Genomic DNA, 15,750 nt, shown 5'->3' with positions numbered 1-15,750 from the left:
TAGTGTTAAAGCAATCATTTTATAGGAAATTTTAATGAACGTGCACATCATTAGAATTCCTGTAATATTGCTATCAGAGTGGGATCTCTGATCGGATTTTATTATCCGTAGTTAGGCCAACGGGTGTATTTATAAGGTGTCTCTTACTGCCATATTCTTTGATTGCGCATAAGGGTTTTTCCACAGATTCATTTCTATAGTTTTTTTTGTTGTTGCATTATAATATTTTGATAACCAGTACACTAATCGGTAATAATTTAATAAAAGAAAAAAAGTAGTATTGTATTGTACTTGGTGTACTAAATTAAGTGAGCCCATCGTAAATGGTGGAGCACCAACTTGTGGTCAATTTTGATATTATCCTTGTATTCATTTGTATGCCATTTTTACTGCATGTATTTATAATAAATTATATTTTATATAATTAATTGCACCCTGTTTCATTAGCTGCACAAATTAACTTTAGATCTCATCAATAAAAGAACTGGCGTTTATATGTCCGCCAATTAAATTTTTCATTTTTCATTTTTAATATTTTATAAAAATATGAAATCATAATTTTTTTAAATTTCATATCTTATATGAAATAAATATTCGACATCTGTCATAAGAAAAGAAAAATGAGACGCACAACGGATCCTGTCTGTGTAATGTAAGGCCTGTCCACTGACACCCTCTCCACTCTGTCGGGGGGCTCTACTTGTATAAGCGCTTAATAAAACATGTTCTGTTGACATCTATGTGGAATCAGCTGACAACGGTGTAAAAGGAGTGCGCTTCTTCTTGGCGCTGACATCGACCTGTAAGGCTCAGTTCATACTTGAGTTATTTGGTCAGTTTTGGCCCCGTGACTGCCCAAATAAGTGAAGTGTGCAGTGATTCTAAGAGCGATGCCTGTCATCTACATGTCATACTGACTCACAGTATAATTTCACTACCACAGCAGACTTCCTATGTGTGTTACGGCAAGGCACAGGCTCTCTGCAGCCAGGAAATAGCCATTTTATAACGTGATTGGCCGCAAATAAATTCGGATCGAACCAAATTTTTTAAAATAATTTTGGAGAACCGGATGAATTTTTGATAAATTCACTCACCTTTAGTCCTTTTCATACCCATAATACTCAAGTGTACTCATGTTGTAGGATACTCACATACAACTCAGCTTTGAGACCACTATCAACCCTGCTCAAGTTTTCAACGCCTTTGGATGTGAAACAACCCCATATCATCAGGCTTCCTCCACCAAACTTGACAGTTCCTTCAAGTTCTCAATCTGTTAGGCCCCTTTTCCCTTGTTTCTTACAGACCCATTTGCTCAGTTACTGGTTTCGTCTCATAGCTCCAAATCACCTGTTTCCAATTTTCTACTGTCCATTGTTCGTACTTGTGGCGAAACCAACCTCGCTACTGGGCTTTGGAGAGGACTGGCTGCTGGCCTCTTGCCCCAGGATTATGGGCCCTATCATCAGCCCATGCAAAACTTAAGCTCCATGGCAATTGAACTGTATATATGTGGTCTGAGCGCCATTCAATAATATGCGCTCAGACCTAAGCTATCTGGGGATATGTTGCATGTCTTTATTTTATGTAGTAAATGTAACCTTGTGTATTTTATTGTATTTTATGTCTTTTTGCAACCATGTGCTCAATGGAGTCTGCCTCTATCCCTGGATATAATTTGATTATTTCCCATTGTCTCCAGGAAAGAGGGCTCTGTAAAACTGGTTTGAGCCAGATAGCCATGTGCCAGCCAGGGCCCAAAAGATATTTTACTAACTTTTGAACCCCTGGTCTGATTCATGCCAGTTTTTAATATGTTGTTCCCCTGAATGGATTGATTGCGAATATGTAATTTTTATGTGAATGTGATGTATGGTTTTAGAGTTATGAAAGTTGGGTAGAAAGTATGTTTAACTGTATGTATAATTGAGTCTCCTCTCAGGATAAGGGGAGGGAATATGCTGGGTGTGTTTCTATTGTCCCATTGTGTGTTTAAAAGGGTGATGTCTGTTCTGTTGTCCTCACATGTGTATTGGCGATCTCCTTTTGTCCGCAGAGATAATTGGATTGCTCTTCAGGTTGTCTGGACAGAGAGGAGGAAACCATGATGCATTGTGGGGATATGTTGTCCTATGTTACAGTCTTCATTCTGGTCCTCTGGGGGCGTGAACGATTGGTTGCTGTAGTTACATTGTATGTCTTGTTAATTACTGATTGGTTGTATTTCAAACCCCTGTGGGCAGTACTATGTTTGTTTTTTGTGAATAAAAGAGGCTGTACTTCAAGTACAGTCAGACCACTGTTTGACCCTCAACACGGAGCCTTGTCTCGTTATTGGGGGGATTCACTGTATGCTGTTAGAAGACCGATTGCCAGGATTGTATGCTTTTCCTGTTCGTCTGCTAGCAGCTATTCGTGAGGTTCCAGTTCGGAGTGCTATTTTGTATCCAGTTCGGGAGTTTGGTGTATCCTGCAGTAGCTGTGCCTGTCTCTCAGAAAGGGGCTTATCGCCTAAACGGATTTTAACCCCTTGTCTGCTGAAACGGACCGTTACAGTACTATTTTGCAAACTGGAGCTGATGCTTCTTAAATGATGATATTGAAGCCAAGGCTTCTTTTTTCGGGCAACCATTCCAGACTTGTGTAATGCATGTCACACAATGCTTGCATGAACATCTGTGTCATAAGCACCTCCTCTGCCATGTTTGTTGTGCAAGAACTGATAGAACCTTGTGATGAGCTGACTTATTGGCTCCAATATTTTGCCAAGGACATCCACCTCTTGGCGTTGGGATGGATGGATGGACTTAAATTCATATACTTCCAACTTTTATGGCACTCACATGATGCAGTTTGGAAATGTTCTTGGCTGAGATACCGCTATCGATGAGCTGGATGATGCTGTTCCTCTTTTCTTGGGAAATCTTCTTCATGGCAGCTCCTGGAGTCAAACCAGTGACCTTTCGCTTGGGACTCAACCTAATAACACACTGTGCTATTAGTGAATGTGAGAACAGGTTGTAATTTGTAGTATACAAGAAGAAAAATATCGTTCCACCACCAGGAGCAAAACAATAACAATGCAGTTACATAAGAATCTGCATAACTAATCATATGCTAAATAGTTGCAAGTCCAATATATGTAGGAAATAGCTAAAATGATTGTCTATAAAATGTTAGTAGTCTAACTTTTGAAGCTGTAGTGGATGGTGAGATATGAAGCCTGAAAGTCAAAAGTTCAAAACATTGTTACCCTTTTGTTTGGCAGTGTACATCAGAAACATTGTCAAATGACTCCCTAGGTATGTTTGTTGTGGCCAGGAGAGAGGAACACCATTAGTTTCATTGCTTCTTCTATGAAAGGAGGAAGGACACTACAGGAACTCAGCAAGTGATAGGAATGGATTAGTCCAACTGTGCATGGTTGGTAGGAATGCAGATCCCAAAAATGGAAACCTTGAAAAACTTAGAGCTATTCTCTCTTGTCTAAAGTTTATTGCAAAAGAGTTTCTGACTCCCCCATTAAATGGTAAGTATAGCATACCGTTGCAAAGGTCCAGGAAAATGAATGATAGGTCTTGTATATAGAAGCGACAGGGGTGGCTCAACAAAACCGCTGTAGGTGGACAGTGGGACTCACCCAGCTATTGTTCTGTCCAATGCTGGGGCAAGGTATCAATTGCTGGGATGCTTGGCAAATCTTGAGTGGTATACCAGCTGCTGTAGAGTACTTGGGCATCCTCTAACATGAGGTGTACAAAATGTGGTTGTGCTCCAGTTTTCCTCTCCTGGGACAGAGCTCAGCCGCCTTGTGTCACAGAAAAGGAAACACTCCTATAGGTCACACCACACACTTTCTGGGAAAGTGTGGATACAGTTTCGGGAGTCCTCAGAGTGGCATACAAAGCTTTTCAGGGCAATCTGAGCACTTTTGAGTAGAAGTTACTCACATCTGAATTAAATTGTCCAAATGAGTTGTTAGAATTGGACCCAAGTTGAATTCAGGAAATTGGCTCATCTCTGATGTGTACCCTTTTCCTGCAACTTGCCTTTGAGGGTGTCAAAAGTTCAGGAAAGCACAACCATTTTATATGATATTATTTGTAAAACTGCTATTCAAATTTACTTACACAGTTTAATTTATTAAGGTTACACCAGATGTCCAGCAGTGTTATCATTGCTAGATTACATTACTGTTGGTAAAATAGCGACAGCAATCCTAGGTTAAAATGTACTTTATAATGATTGCTTGAAGCAACTAGAAATGATTTCATAAATACAGTACTTGACCTATGGATACAAAATTTTTAAGCATTGTTGTTAATGTCTCTCTCTCTCTCTCTCTTTCTCTCTCTCTTTCTCTCTCTCTCTCTATCTCTTTCATTTCTCTTTCAAGTTTGTGGTATTCTTTATGGGGTTTCTTTGGCCAAAACACTGGCCCAGGTGTTGCTTTAAAGTCTTAGCTGTGAATAATAGAAAACACTAAATGGAAAGCCCTTTTGCTATTGGTGACTTCTTTTTTCAATATGCAGCATACTCTAGGTATGACATCTTTTTCTGGTGTTTCCCCAAATGCTTCTCTATGTGACTTTAAAGACACCAGGAAAAAAATGATCAGAATTAATATCAAAAGATCAAACTGACCAATTGTGAATGTTTAATTTCTATTTAATATTATTCAATAGAAATTGAATTGAAATTAATTTAAGTTTGTGTTTTGAAGGTTTTCTATTAAGTCTGACATTTATGCACTAACTGAAATTGATTTATTACATATGTGACATTTAATTTTTCCTTTATTTGACTATTGACACATTTCTCAAAAAGAAGAGTGAAAGTAGAAATATTGCTTATTAATCTTTTTTTTTTTTTATTAAAAATTCTGATTCTAACAAACTAAAATAATTATAATCTTCTTTGGGCGAATCAGAGACCCACATATAAGGCTCCATTGGTAAACATCTCCACATTATACTTCTCTGAAAAAAAAACATACAAATCAGCTCTCAATCCAAAAGGAAACTAAGAGAGTACACCTGAGTACCTGACAAAAGCCACTTAGGTAGCAATGTTTTTTTTTTTTGTTTTTTTTGTGTGGGGAATTAGAAGAGTAATGTGGAAATGTTCAGCTTTTCTTTTCCTGTTTGAGGAGAGAGCTGTCTTGCATTTCTCTTTTTCAGTGGAATGTTACACCTGAGTCTCTACAATGTTTTTCTCTGGTTTTTGAAAGAAAAAGAAATAAGTCATAGGAGATTTTGGAGTGTTATATATACATTTTCAGGACAAATGGAGAGTATTTGATTCAGGTAGAACTGAATTAGACCTGAATCAAATTTTTGAAAAATTGAATGAATTGGAAACAAAACAAATTTCAGAAAAATCTGCTCATGTCTAAGGGTAGGTTCACATCATTGTTTAATTTTTAATTCTACTGATATGTCAGAAGAACAGGAAGAAAAACTGATTCTTGATTTTAAGCATCCATTATGCTCATTTTCATCTGTTTGTCGCCTGCTCTGTGAGAGATCTGAGAAAATTGGATAGACTTACAGCACGTGAGTCTATCTGACAGGTATTTCTCTGTTTCCCTTCTGTTTGTTGTTGTGGGCAGGATCCCACCCTTTCCACAGGTTCTGCTCGTTAGCTGTTTTAGAGGCTCTATTTTAGTCCGCCTTTTACTGCTGACTTTGCGGTTGATATTTTCCTTCTGGAGTTCTATACTGGTTGTTTGTGGATCTTCTACTTCCCGCTCGTCTCAAGCTAAGTTATCCTGTTCTCCCCTTTGTGTGTGTGTTGCTTCTAGGTCTCAGGGAGACACTGGTCCGTTCACGGTGGAAGGTACTGGCTGTCTCATTCCCCACTCCCTAAGTTAGGGTTTGCTTCAGTGTCAGCAGGGCTTAGGTTCCAGCGTATGAGATCGTTCACCATCAGGACTTGCTCATACTGTCAGCAGTCAGGGAGAGGCTCAGGGATTGTTAGGAGGTTACCATTTCCTCCTCCCTAGCTTTGGGGCCTAGTCTTTTACCTGTTGCTGTATGTTTACTTGGTGTTCCTCTTATGCCCACTTGCCGTGACACTGTTTTAGCCATTGCCGTCTGAGATCAGTTATCTTAGGCGTAAGAAAAATTCCTTTGTGGAAGACTTTTTTTTTAGTTTAAAATAACTGATCTCACAAAAACATGGATCAAGCGGATGCAAAATGAGATGCTTAAAATTAACAATGTTTTTTTTTTCTGTTCTTCTGACAGATCAAAAGAACTGAAAACAAAATGGTGATTTGAACCTAGCCTAATGCTATTAATCTCAGTGCATTTATTAATAAATCCTTGTATTTCAATGGCTGAGGTTAACTTGAAAAACAATGGAAACATGCGTTACTTTGGTCCATTTTGCACTAAACAACTACCAGGGAGCTCTACGTTTTCTGAAGTTCTAGGGTTCAGAATTGTATACACTACACATTACTAAAATAAAATGTAGGTAGAGTAGTTTAAAAGAGCCTGGACAGGGTTGAAGGGTAGATGAGGTTCCCTAGTTTCTGAAGCTGGTGTCCCATGCATCATTGCAATATGCTGCCTCTTTATTTAATTTAGAAGTAGTTGCCTAGTGCTTAGAGATGAGTGAATCGATTCTAAATTCTGAACAGTGGCGTACCTACCATATATGCAGACCACACAGCTGCAATGGGGCCCCTAAGGAAGAGGAAGTCCCCACCCCTGTCTATCTTCCTAACTGTCTCCCATCTGCTAGCCCCGCCTCTCGCCTGCTAGCTCCGCCTACCTCCTGCTAGCTCCGCCTCCCACCTGATTCCTCTGGATTGCCACAACCCCACCAGTAATGAAGTAAGTGACGACTTGTAGGTGAGGATAGTGCAGAGGTGTGTGTGTGTGGGGCGAGGGGGGTCACTCAGCTTTCCCAGGCTATTCCTCTGCACATATGCCATTGAGAACAGGAGGAAAGATGGGTGCTATTATGTAATGTGACTCAGCTTTCCTTATGTCCTGCATGGCACAAGGGCAGAGGCAGGAGAAGATATGAGGGTAGGTGGGAGTTGTGTTACTCAGCTTTCTCATGTCTCTCCACATGTGCCATGCAGGACAGCAGAAAAGATGGGTGCTATTACATCATGCAATGTCACTCAGATTTCCTGCTACCCTGCAAGGCATAAATGCAGATAATAAGAACATGGAAAGGCAGGGGGAGGGGTTCACCCAGCTTTCCCAGAGACTCCTGTCTTTGCACATGTGTCATGCAGGATAGCAAGTAATGTCAGTGTCTCCCAGCTGTCCTGCATGACACAGGGAATGGGAGAAGGGGGGCACTCACTTCCTCACACTTTTCTCATGTCTCTGCGCATGTGCCATGCTGGACAGCAGGAAAGTTGGGTGGTATTACATCATGTAATGCCCCAGATTCTTGTCAATATATGCTGAACACCGCCAGAACCTACCAGATCCCATTCACTATAATGGGTCTGTTGGGTTCCAGCGTGAGTGCTGCCATTTTGTAGAGCAAAATACTGCTGCACGAGGTGGAGCAGGGGAGAAGGTAGGGAGGGTAGTGAGAGGAGCCAGGGCGCATAGTGGGGGAGACTAGAAACGGACATGGGGGCCCAATCTAAATTCTTGCTATGGGGCCCAATGATTTCTGTGTACGCCCTTGATTCTGAATTTGATTAATCAAAAATTTCATAAAAATTCTTCTGCCAAATGATGAACTGTACAAAATACCGGCAGCAAATACCGGCAGCCATTTTACATTTAAAATTTGGTACACTAGTAAGAGTGATAGGGTAAGAAAGATGAATGCAGAAAATCACATGACCCTGTGCAGGGTCTGGCTACAGGACTTGCCCAAATTTCCATACAGTCATCCTGACAAGCAATCAGGAGGGAGGATATTAATTGGTATATAAGGCACTTACTTAGCTCTGAAGCAGAGATGCCATTATAACATCAGCCACTAATGTGATAGAGCATATCTGTTATGTCTCAGACACAGATATAGCAATAATACACACCAAACCTGTTTAGTCCAAACATTGCTATTTTTCGGACAGTAGACAAACCTGAATATTTACGTGTTCGTTTCGGCCGAATCCACAAAAATGGGACGTTGCATCATTTTAGTGAACATGTTGGTGGGAAAAAAGAACTAGGGAGGAAGAAGAAATGGTCTTATATGAGCATTAGAGGAAGTGGGAGGGGGAGGGCTTGCCCTGATTGGCTCCCAGGCTGACAGACAGCCTGGATGAGCCAATCAGTGCTGTAGCAGGCAGGGAGGTGCCCTAGCAAAACAAGCAGAATGCCATTCTGTGCTGGACTGTGAAAGAGGGTGGTTGGGTGTTACCGTGTCTGCCAAGAAAGCGAGTCAGGGACAGGCAGAAATCAATCAATCAATCAAGGGAAAATCTAGGATTCCAAGGAAGAATTGTGTGTGTTGTGTACAATAGAGAGGAATAGGGAGGCTGACAGATAGGTAGAGAGGAGACAGAACCTGTGGCTGGCTGTGCCTGCTTTCAAAAGTGTAGGTGCACCTCAAAAGCAGCTACCTGCAAGCAAATACTTTAATTTTGCTTCCCCATTGTCACTGAAACACTTTTTTGTGTGGTTCAAAATATAATTAGGATAGCTAGATGGATATATATGTGTAAAAAAGGCCAAGGCAGCACTCAAATATCCGTGAAAAAAAGGGTATTTTAATCACCCATGTGGTAACAGCAACGTTTCAGCTCACTCCATGGAGCCTTTGTCAAGCCATAATGCATAGTGCAAAATCAAGTGCTTATATAGCATACATGATTAACAAAGTGATTACATGATTATACATCAATCTTTACAAAAACAATGTTAAAAACAATATATATCAAATGTGCATAATTATATCTCACTAAAAACAGACAAGAAGTCATAAAGTGCTATGTGGCAAAAATGTGTCCATAAATTCATATGATTACAGTGCATAACATCATTACTCAATATCACAAATCAGGTGTACATAATCGTGTTGATTAAAAACAGATAATTCATCCAATAGAAAGTTCTCACATGTAGCTTGAGACGGCAGGACCCAGTCGGCGTCCGGAATTGAGTAGTGTGCAGGCGTGAAGAACTCCTCATCCCTCGAGACTATCTCTCACATAAAAGACATAGGCGCCCACATTCAAGATGGCGACCTGGCATTGAGCATCGACTGAGCATGCTCATTCCCAAAGTAGGGTGGAAACATTCTGACACACACATCTCACATGACAAAGTCACATGACCCCCATTCATACCAGCGGACCGATCATACTGCACCATTTCTTTAATAATTACTCAAAAGGAGGGAGTCAAACAATGCAAACTGGGCTAATGGAATCCCGCCAATATCACCCTTATAAACATAGTCCCATACCATCATATGTCAATGGTTATATATCTAATGGTCCACCTGTCGTAGGCAGTCACACTTTATCTCAGGGGGCGTGGCGTCTTCACCGGGGGTCACTCGTTCAGAGGCAGCATGCCCAAATGGGATCCACAGACGCAGCCGTCACCATGAAGCGACTCGGCATCCCGGTCCCCAATCACACGCAGACTGTATAATGCCCTAGGGATCCAATATACACAGATACATGGCCTAAAACCAGTGGCCATCTGCACTGTGCCAAAGGTCCCATAATATTAGAAAAAATATATTGCAAGCTCAGATCATGTCTGTGTCGTCATATGTCCCAATGTGATTACATACATGCATCAGTGAGCACAAAAAAAAATTTAACAAATTAATTACAAACAGGAAAAACAGAAAAAGAACAGGAAAAAGACAATGAGAGATATTCATATAACCCTGAAATCCACATTGAGGCCTCTGGGCTTGAGAGTTTGTAACTCAAAGATCCAGTAGAGCTCTCTTCTTTTTAAACGTATCGTCCAATATCCACCCCTTCTGGACAAAGGCACTTGCTCAAGTACTCTAAATTTCAAATTACGCTCACAGTGTCCTGCCTTCTTAAAATGTTTGGGCACAGGTAAATCCAGCCTCTGTTTTCTTATAGTGTACCTATGTTGGTTTAGGCGTGTTTTAACATTCCAAATTTTTTCACCAACATAGCACAGGTTACACGAACATGATAATAAATAGATCGCATATGTAGAATCACACGTGGGATATTGTTGAATTCTGATTATTTTACCAGAGGCTGGATTTACAAAAGAATCACCTCTGATCATATAGGGGCAGTTAACACAATTGCAGCACCGATAGCAGCCCTTGCATGTAGAGCCAAAATATGCGCTGCAATCAATTCTAGAGGACCCAACATCAGCCCTGACTAATTTGTCGCCTAAGTTACGACTCCTACGAAAGGAGCACAATGGGGGGACCCTGAACTCCTCGATATTGTCAAAACCACTGGCCAAAACCGACCAGTGTTTTTCCTGACAATGGAAGAAACCTGATGACTGTTGATGCTATAATCAGTGACAAATGGAATCCTAGGCCTCCTTGGATCTCCATTCTTCATTCTAGTTTTAATTTTACAGATACTGTCAGAGATGAGACTCTTGGGATAACCTCTAGTCTGAAACTTAGTAGCCATCTCTGATAATCTAAGGTCCCTGACAGGGCCCACATCGACTATCCTAGCTACCCGTAGCTAGAGATGGCCCGAACTATCCGACGGCGAACAGTTCCCGGCGAACATAGCTTGTTCGCGTTCGCCTCTGCCGGGCGAACACATGCGATGTTCGGTCCGCCCCCTATACATCATCATTGAGCAAACTTTGACCCTGTACCTCACAGTCAGCAGACACATTCCAGCCAATCAGCAGCATACCCTCCCTCCCAGACCCTCCCACCTCCTGCACAGCATCCATTTTAGATTCATTCTGAAGCTGCAGTCTTAGTGAGAGGAGGGAGACTGTAACTGCTGCTGATTTAATTGGGAAATCGATAGCTAGGCTAGTGAATTCAGTGTCCACTCCAGTCCTGAAAGACTCATCTGATCTCTGCTGTAAGGACAGCGTCCTGACAGCACCCCAAAAAGCCCTTTTTAGGGCTGCAACATTAGTCTGCTTTTTTTTTTTCCTTTATATACATATTGCAGTTGCCTGGCCTGCCTGTGTGTGAGGAGCTGCAGGCCCACAGACTGTAGTGTGCCCACTGCCAGTGCTCACCCCTGTCATTCCGTGTGGCACAGGACTTTGCTTAAAAAAAGGCACTTAATTTTTACACTTTAATCTAAGGTTAGTTGCCTGCCAGTGTGTGTCAGGCTGACTTCCACTGACTGTAGTGTGCCCACTGCCAGTGCCCACCACTCATACCGGCTGGCACAGGACTTTGCATAAAAAAGGCTTTTAATTTTTACACTTTAGTGTAATTTCAGCTGCTTGCCTGCTGCTAGTGTGTGTCAGGCCGACTTCAACTGACTGTAGTGTGCCCACTGCCAGTGCCCACCCCTGTCATCCCGTGTGGCACAGGACTTTGCTTAAAAAAAAGGCACTTCATTTTTACACTTTAATCTAAGGTTAGTTGCCTGCCAGTGTGTGTCAGGCCGACTTCAACTGACTGTAGTGTGCCCACTGCCAGTGCCCACCCCTGTCATCCCGAGTGGCACAGGACTTTGCTTAAAAAATAGGCACTTAATTTTTACACTTTAATCTAAGGTTAGTTGCCTGCCAGTGTGTGTCAGGCTGACTTCCACTGACTGTAGTGTGCCCACTGCCAGTGCCCACCACTCATACCGGCTGGCACAGGACTTTGCTTAAAAAAGGCATTTAATTTTTACACTTTAATGTAATTTCAGCTGCTTGCCTGCTGCTAGTGTGTGTCAGGCCGACTTCAACTGACTGTAGTGTGCCCACTGCCAGTGCCCACCCCTGTCATACCGAGTGGCACAGGACTTTGCTTAAAAAATAGGCACTTAATTTTTACACTTTAATCTAAGGTTAGTTGCCTGCCAGTGTGTGTCAGGCTGACTTCCACTGACTGTAGTGTGCCCACTGCCAGTGCCCACCACTCATACCGGCTGGCACAGGACTTTGCTTAAAAAAGGCATTTAATTTTTACACTTTAATGTAATTTCAGCTGCTTGCCTGCTGCTAGTGTGTGTCAGGCCGACTTCAACTGACTGTAGTGTGCCCACTGCCAGTGCCCACCCCTGTCATACCGAGTGGCACAGGACTTTGCTTAAAAAATAGGCACTTAATTTTTACACTTTAATCTAAGGTTAGTTGCCTGCCAGTGTGTGTCAGGCTGACTTCCACTGACTGTAGTGTGCCCACTGCCAGTGCCCACCACTCATACCGGCTGGCACAGGACTTTGCATAAAAAAGGCATTTAATTTTTACACTTTAGTGTAATTTCAGCTGCTTGCCTGCTGCTAGTGTGTGTCAGGCCGACTTCAACTGACTGTAGTGTGCCCACTGCCAGTGCCCACCCCTGTCATACCGAGTGGCACAGGACTTTGCTTAAAAAATAGGCACTTAATTTTTACACTTTAATCTAAGGTTAGTTGCCTGCCAGTGTGTGTCAGGCTGACTTCCACTGACTGTAGTGTGCCCACTGCCAGTGCCCACCACTCATACCGGCTGGCACAGGACTTTGCTTAAAAAAGGCATTTAATTTTTACACTTTAATGTAATTTCAGCTGCTTGCCTGCTGCTAGTGTGTGTCAGGCCGACTTCAACTGACTGTAGTGTGCCCACTGCCAGTGCCCACCCCTGTCATACCGAGTGGCACAGGACTTTGCTTAAAAAATAGGCACTTAATTTTTACACTTTAATCTAAGGTTAGTTGCCTGCCAGTGTGTGTCAGGCTGACTTCCACTGACTGTAGTGTGCCCACTGCCAGTGCCCACCACTCATACCGGCTGGCACAGGACTTTGCATAAAAAAGGCATTTAATTTTTACACTTTAGTGTAATTTCAGCTGCTTGCCTGCTGCTAGTGTGTGTCAGGCCGACTTCAACTGACTGTAGTGTGCCCACTGCCAGTGCCAACCACTGATACCGGGTGGCACAGTAGCTTGCCGATAAATAAGGCATTTAATTTTTAGACAGTAGTCTAAATTCAGTTGCTTGCCTGCTGCCAGTGTGTGTCAGGCCCGCTTCCACTGACTGTAGTGTGCCCACTGCCAGTGCCAACCACTGATACCGGGTGGCACAGTAGCTTGCCGATAAATAAGGCATTTAATTTTTAGACAGTAGTCTAAATTCAGTTGCTTGCCTGCTGCCAGTGTGTGTCAGGCCCTCTTCCACTGACTGTAGTGTGCCCACTGCCAGTGCCAACCACTCATACCGGGTGGCACAGTAGCTTGCCGATAAATAAGGCATTTAATTTTTACACTTTAGTGTAATTTCAGTTGCTTGCCTGCTGCCAGTGTGTGTCAGGCCCGCTTCCACTGACTGTAGTGTGCCCACTGCCAGTGCCAACCACTGATACCGGGTGGCACAGTAGCTTGCCGATAAATAAGGCATTTAATTTTTAGACAGTAGTCTAAATTCAGTTGCTTGCCTGCTGCCAGTCAGTGTGTCAGGCCCTCTTCCACTGACTGTAGTGTGCCCACTGCCAGTGCCAACCACTCATACCGGGTGGCACAGTAGCTTGCCGATAAATAAGGCATTTAATTTTTACACTTTAGTGTAATTTCAGTTGCTTGCCTGCTGCCAGTGTGTGTCAGGCCCGCTTCTACTGACTGTAGTGTGCCCACTGCCAGTGCCAACCACTGATACCGGGTGGCACAGTAGCTTGCCGATAAATAAGGCATTTAATTTTTAGACAGTAGTCTAAATTCAGTTGCTTGCCTGCTGCCAGTGTGTGTCAGGCCCGCTTCCACTGACTGTAGTGTGCCCACTGCCAGTGCCAACCACTGATACCGGGTGGCACAGTAGCTTGTCGATAAATAAGGCATTTAATTTTTACACTTTAGTGTAATTTCAGTTGCTTGCCTGCTGCTAGTGTGTGTCAGGCCGACTTCAACTGACTGTAGTGTGCCCACTGCCAGTGCCAACCACTGATACCGGGTGGCACAGTAGCTTGCCGATAAATAAGGCATTTAATTTTTAGACAGTAGTCTAAATTCAGTTGCTTGCCTGCTGCCAGTGTGTGTCAGGCCCGCTTCCACTGACTGTAGTGTGCCCACTGCCAGTGCCAACCACTGATACCGGGTGGCACAGTAGCTTGCCGATAAATAAGGCATTTAATTTTTAGACAGTAGTCTAAATTCAGTTGCTTGCCTGCTGCCAGTGTGTGTCAGGCCCTCTTCCACTGACTGTAGTGTGCCCACTGCCAGTGCCAACCACTCATACCGGGTGGCACAGTAGCTTGCCGATAAATAAGGCATTTAATTTTTACACTTTAGTGTAATTTCAGTTGCTTGCCTGCTGCCAGTGTGTGTCAGGCCCGCTTCTACTGACTGTAGTGTGCCCACTGCCAGTGCCAACCACTGATACCATCTCCCCGTTCGAAAAATCTATTCAATAAATGGCACCCAGATTGGGGACGTTAGAGGGATTAAACTGATGAGAATAGTACTACAGAAAATACCACTCATATCGGGTGTGACAGTAAATTGCACGGCGCAGACGCAGTCACCGTGGATAAAAACAAAGGGGAGGGAGCCAGCGTTTTTTTAACCATCTCCCCGTTCGAAAAATCAATTCAATTGACCTTTCGGGGACCCTTGGTGTTGTACGTGGCTGGGTGGAGGAAGAAACCTTCAATGACATCACCGGGACGTGGCTAGCTTGGTATCCAACCTTGTGCAAATGGGGAGTTTGCGGTTGTGCAAATGAACTGTTTGCGGTGCATTAAAAGGGGAGTTTGGTCTGTCAATGTCTGTGATGCGGGCGTAACCCTTACACTACCTGATCGATACAACATCATACCTGATCGTATACACACACTGGATGTTTTAAAGCACGTTATTCCAAACAATTTAGGAATGTTAGTTGATTTATGCCCTTTATGGATTAAAACCCGACTCTGCGTCCACTACGTAATTTTCCATGGGAGTTTTGCCATAGATCCCCCTCCGGCATGCCACAGTCCAGGTGTTAGACCCCTTGAAACAACTTTCTCATCACTATTGTGGCCAGAAAGAGTCCCTGTGGGTTTTAAAATTCGCCTGTCTATTGAAGTCTATGGCGGTTCGCCCGGTTCGCCAGTTCGCAAACATTTGCGGAAGTTCGCATTCGCTGTTCGCGAACTGAAAATTTTATGTTCGCGACATCACTACCCGTAGCATTTGGCTAAGAGGAAGAGACTTGATCATCGGTCGTGGGTGATGACTTTCGAACCTTACAAGGGTATTTTTGTCAGTGGGCTTCACATACAGATCAGTGGCCAACTCGTCTCCCATAATCGAAACCTCGGTGTCAAGAAACTGTAGCTTGTCATGGGAGTGTACCAAAGTGAATTTGACACTCAGGTCAATGTCATTCAAAAAAGAGTGGAAAGCCATGAGGTCCTCTGTGGAGCCCACCCATAACAAAAAAATGTCATCTATATAGCGCCGCCACCCCAGCACTTACTGAAGTGGCGGCACTCATACAGGGAGTGCAGAATTATTAGGCAAGTTGTATTTTTGAGGATTAATTTTATTATTGAACAACAACCATGTTCTCAATGAACCCAAAAAACTCATTAATATCAAAGCTGAATATTTTTGGAAGTAGTTTTTAGTTTGTTTTTATTTTTAGCTATTTTAGGGGGATATCTGTGTGTGCAGGTGACTATTACTGTGCATAATTATTAGGCAACTTAA

Source organism: Bufo bufo, chromosome 7 (genome assembly GCF_905171765.1).
Source record: "Bufo bufo chromosome 7, aBufBuf1.1, whole genome shotgun sequence".
Lineage (NCBI taxonomy): Eukaryota > Metazoa > Chordata > Amphibia > Anura > Bufonidae > Bufo > Bufo bufo.
The sequence above is the reverse complement of the archived record's forward strand: the minus strand, read 5'-3'. Positions refer to the sequence as shown.